Consider the following 5,934-nt stretch of genomic DNA (forward strand, 5'->3'; position numbering starts at 1 on the left):
GAGTGTGCCACCATGCCCAGCTTAAATAACTTTAAAAAAAAAATCTGAAAATAGAACTGGAGAGATAGTTTAGCACTTAAGTCACTTGCCTGTGAAGCCTAAGGACTCATGTTTGACTCTCCAGGTCCCACGTAAGCCAGATGCACAAAGTGATGCAAGCATGCAAGGTTGCATGTGCACACAAGGGTCTCACGCATCTGTAGTTCAATTACAGTGGCTGGAGGCCCCAGCACACCAAATCTCTCTCTCTCTCTCTTTCTCTTGCATAAAAAAAAGGCCATTCCAGGGGCTGGAGGGATGGATTAGCAATTAAGGCATTTGCCTGCAAAGCCTAAGGACCCAGGTTTAATTCTCCAATACCCATGTAAGCCAGATGCACAAATGGTACATATGTGTCTGGTATTTGCTGTGGGTGTATGCCCTGACATGTCCATTCTCTCTCTCTCTCTCTTTTATATTATTTATTTATTTGAGAGAGAGAGAGACAGAATGAGCACACCAGGGCCTCCAGCCACTGCAAATGAACTCCAGATGTATGTGCCCCCTTGTGCATCTGGCTAACATGGGCCATGGGGAGTCGAACCTAGATCCTTTGGCTTTGCAGGCAAGTACCTTAATCACTAGGCCATCTCTCCAGGACCCCCTCCCTCTCTCTTAAAATGGATAAATAAATAACTTTTTGAAAGGCCAGTCTGTTGGGCTTGCCTCAAAAAAAATCTAAAAATGAGGCTAGAGAGTTGGCTCAGTGGTTAAGGGGCTTGCCTGTGAAGCCAAAAGACCAACGTTCAATTCACTAGTACCCATGTAAAGCCAGATGCATAAGTGGCACATGCATCTGGAATTCATTTGCAGTGGCTGGAGGCCCTGGTGCACACATTCTCTCTCTATCTGCCTCTTTCTCTCTTTCACTCAGAAATAAATAAATAAAATACTTTTATTATTTTTTAATTTGTTTTTTAAATTATTTATTTATTTATTTGAGAGCGACAGACACAGAGAGAAAGACAGATAGAGGGAGAGAGAGAGAATGGGCGTGCCAGGGCTTCCAGCCTCTGCAAACGAACTCCAGATGCATGCGCCCCCTTGTGCATCTGGCTAACATGGGACCTGGGGAACCGAGCCTCAAACCTGGGTCCTTAGGCTTCACAGGCAAGCACTTAACCGCTAAGACATCTCTCCAGCCCCAAAATACTTTTATTATTTTTTTAAAACTTCATATTTATTTAGCTTTCTGACTCTGTGTTTGTGCCTTCACCACCTTCATAACAGTTTTCTGCTCCTCAATAAGAAAAGCTTGCTTGCTCCTGTCACAGACACATTTAGCCCACACAGAACCACCATAGATCCATCTGACATGTTTTTTTGTTTGTTTGTTTGTTTTGTTTTGGTCAGTCTCATAATAGCTTTAGGTCTCACAGCATGAGCCCTTTGAAGTTGGCCTGGGCACACACCATATGTGACTCTATTGTTTTCCTAACTTTCTTGGTATACAGGTAAGCAATTCTATTACAGGGGGTTCAGGACAGCCTAGTTTTGTTAGAGGCTGTAGTGTAGGGAAGTCTATGACAGAATGCCAAATGCTAAAGTATTATAACTGCCTCTAAACACCATCCCTGGCAGAGCTAAATTAAAAAAAAAATAATAATGTAAAAATAAGGCTGGAGACTTCTAGTTAAGATGGCAGCTTAGGAACCACACCAAAGCAGCCTAGGGGAGAAAAAGCCAAAGAATACCCAGAAAAATACACACCTTTACTAAAAAGTAAGGTGTATAAGAAATTAAAACAGGGGCTGGAAAGATGGCTTAGCGGTTAAGCGCTTGCCTGTGAAGCCTAAGGACTCCGGTTGGAGGCTCGGTTCCCCAGGTCCCACGTTAGCCAGATGCACAAGGGGGTGCATGCGTCTGGAGTTCGTTTGCAGAGGCTGGAAGCCCTGGCATGCCCATTCTCTCTTTCTCTCCCTTTATCTGTCTTTCTCTCTGTGTCTGTCGTTCTCAAATAAATAAATAAATAAATTTTAGAAAATTTAAAAAAAAAAGAAATTAAAACAGCAGCAGAGAAGTAGGACAGATCCAGGGCATCCAGAGCCCACGCAGGCAGGCCTATGCGGCTCTGGCAGCAGTGGCTCCAGCTCCAGCCCTGGCATTGGCAGTGCCGGCTCTGGCAGCAGCAGTGGCTTTGGCAGGGGTGGATCCAGCAGCAGCAGCAGTGGTGGCTACAGCAGTGGCAGCTCCAGCAGCAGCGGAGCCAGGTCTGTGGGGCCACAGCAGCCAGGCTCAGCTTGCCCCACAGGAAAAGCCAGTGCCCAGCTCCAGAAAACAGAACAGCGGTCCAGCGATCCAGCCAGCCTACTTGAACCCACAGGGCACCAAAGAGGGATGCATAACTGAGACCAAATTCATCCTAAAAGGTAACTGGGATTGAACCAGGGAAGGGTCTTACTTGGTCACAAGCTGACTTGGAACCCACAGCAGATCAGAAATCTTAACCTCTTTGTTGATAGAGGATCCATTTGTTGCATAAATACTCAGTGCTGTTTTTCATTGAATGTGTACATTGTTTAGTTATATTTTAGAATCTATCTGTATTTTGTTCCACTCAGCCTACTTGAATATTCCCATATCAGGCAAACCCAACCCCTAGGAACACCTTTGTAGATACTCTGAGAGTCTTAAGAGCCACACCTTAAGCTAACACCTTAACCTCCTACCCTGAAGATATATAACATCAGATCAATTGATACAGCCAAGAATACCCAGCTAGCTAGAAAATCCAAGCATTAACTTAATCCAAGATGCAAAAATATATACATCATAATACAAGAAACACTAAAAATCAAGACAATATAAATCCACCAAAAAGTAGTAATGCATCAGAAATTACTTCCAGTGAGAACGAGTTAGAGGAAATGCCTGAGAAAGATTTCAAAAGAATGATTGTAAATATGTTCAAAGAAGTCAAAGAACAAATCAAAGGAATCAAAGAGGAGATCAAAGGAATCAAAGAAGACACAGGACACCAATTTAATGAAATAAAGAAGTCAATATAAGACATAAATAGGGAAATAGAAATAATAAAGAAAAACCAGTCACAATTACTAGCAATGAAGAACACAGTTAATGAAATAAGAAACTCCGTAGAAAATATCACCAGTAAAATGGATGGAGAGGTCAGAATATCTAAGATAGAAGACCAGGTGGCAGATCTAATACAGTCCAACAAAGAGAAAGACAAACTAATAGAAAAGTATGAATGGGAATTTCAGGATATTCAGAACACTATGAAAAGATCAAACATAAGAATTCAGGGCACAGTAGAAGGAGAAGAATTTCACTCCAAAGGTATAGTAGGCATCTTCAACAAAATCATAGAAGAAAACTTTCCCCAAATTGGGGAAGAGGTGCCAATGCAGATACAGGAAGCCTTTATAACCCCAGCCAGACAAAACCTGGAAAGAACCTCTCCTTACCATATTATAATCAAACTACCAAACACACAATCCAAAGAAAAAATATTGAAAGCAGTTACAGAGAAAAATCAAGTTACCTACAAAGGCAAGCCCATCAGGATCACAACAGATTACTCAACACAAACTTTAAAAGCCAGAAGGGCTTGGAGTAATATATTCCAAGTTCTGAAAGATAACAACCAAGGTTACTTTATCCTGCAAAGCTATCCATTCAAATAGACAGAGAAATAAGGACATTCCATGACAAAAGCAAGCTAAAGGAGTATTTGAAGACAAAACTAGTTCTATAGAAAATACTTGAAAGAATCCTCCATGCTGAAGAGAAGGAAAAGCACACACATAAGGAACCTGGAAAAAACAAACAATACTCAAATACTAGTTAACACAAGAGAGCAAAGGTAGAACTGAAACTATAAAAAAAATGGCAAACATAAACACACACCTTTCAATAATATCTCTTAATATCAACGGCCTCAATGCCCCAACCAAAAGACATAGGTTTGCAGACTGGTTCAAAAAGTAGGATCCTACAATTTGTTGTTTCCAAGAAACTCACCTTTCTACAAACGATGGACATTATCTTAGGGTGAAAGTTTGGAAAACTGTGTTTCAAGCAAATGGGCCTAGAAAACAAGCAGGGGTTGCTATCCTAATATCTGACAAGGTAGGCTTCAGTCCAACGTTAGTCAAGAAAGATAAGGAAGGTCACTTTATATTGATTAAGGGCACACTCCAACAGGAGGACATTACAATTCTAAACTTATATGCACCTAACATGGGGCCTCCCAAATTCATCAAACAAACACTAAGAAGTAAGGTCACAGATAACACCAAACACAGTGGTAGTGGGGGACTTCAACACCCCACTCTCATCAATTGACAGGTCATCCCAGGAAAAAATAAACACAGAGGTATCTGGACTAAATGAGATCATAGAAGGAATGGACCTAACAGATATATATGTAGGACATTTCATCCAAATGCTGCAGAATTTACATTCTTTTCAGCAGTACATGGAACATTCTCTAAAATAGACCATATATTCAGATACATAAAAATAGGGCTGGAGAGATGACTGAATGGTTAAGTCACTTGCCTACAAAGCCAAAGGCCCCAGATTCAATTCCTCAGGACTCACATAAGCCAGATACACAAAGTGGTACATGCACTTGGAGTTCATTTGCAGTGGCTGAAGGCCCTGGCATGCCCATTCTCCCCCCCCCTCCCCGCCCATCTCTCTCTCTCTGTCTTTGTCTCTCTCTCTCTCAAATAAATAAGTTAATTAAATAAAACAAATCTAAAAATAGAAATAAAACTGTCATATAGCATAGATATACCATTCCCAGGAATGTGCCCAAAGGAATAAAAGTCCACATGCTATAAATACTTATATACCATGTTTACTGCAACCCTACTCAAATAGCTGAGATGTATGTGGTGGCTTGAATGTAAAATGACCCCCTTAACTTCATGTGTTTGTGATTAAGCTTCATACTTGATCTCCATTTTGTGGAAACTTTGGAAGGTAGAGCCTTGCTAGAGGGCATGTAACGGTGGGAACAGGTCTTGAGGTTTACTAGTCCAAGCTCAGTGGGTGTTCACGAGCTCACTCTCTCCTTCCTCACTACTGATATGTGACAATGTGTGCTAGCTTCCTGCTGGTGCTATGTTCCTCCACTATGATAGAACCTTTCCTCAAAACTGTAAGCTAGAAATAAATCCTTTCTTCCATAAGTTGTTTCAGGTTTGGTGTTTCAGGTCCCAGCAATGAGAAGGTCATTGTACAGAAAACTGGTACCAAGAAATGGGTGCTCTGCTACCGTAAACCTGACCTGTAGTTTTTTTTTCTGTCTTTTGGAACTGGCTTGTAGGAGTAATATAGAAAGATTTGAAACTTTGGACTAGAAAAGCCTTACAATGCTGTAGCAGAGCATACTGGTCCATTCTGGTGAGTGTTATAACAACCAAAATGCAGAGAGGAGTGGAGGTTGGGGGGGGGGTAAAAAGGACTGTGTTGAGAACAGGCATACATCTGTGCACTATTAGCATTAACCTGAATCTGTATGCTATGCCTTTGGAAATAATGACTTTATGTTTTAGTTTGAGGTTTTTTGTTTTTGTTTTTGGTTTTAAATTTCATAGCAACATGAACTGGGTGTGGTGTTGCCCACCTTTAATCCCAGTACTCAGGCGGCCGAGGTAGGAGGATTGCTGTGAGTTCAAGGCTAGCCTGGGACTACAGAATGAGTGCCAGGTCAGCCAGGGCTAGAGTGAGCACCTACCTACAAAAAACAAAACCAAACAAACAAGTATATTGTTCAAGCCTCCAGGTGTTTATATAATTTGTATAATTTCTCTTGCTATTAATTTCTAGTTTTATTCCACTATGATCTGATAAAATACAATAATTTTTTTTGTTTTTGTTAAGACTTGCTTTATGGTCTAAAAGATGATCTCTTTCAGGGAA

The sequence above is a fragment of the Jaculus jaculus genome, chromosome 12, assembly GCF_020740685.1.
Source record: "Jaculus jaculus isolate mJacJac1 chromosome 12, mJacJac1.mat.Y.cur, whole genome shotgun sequence".
NCBI classification, from domain to species: domain Eukaryota; kingdom Metazoa; phylum Chordata; class Mammalia; order Rodentia; family Dipodidae; genus Jaculus; species Jaculus jaculus.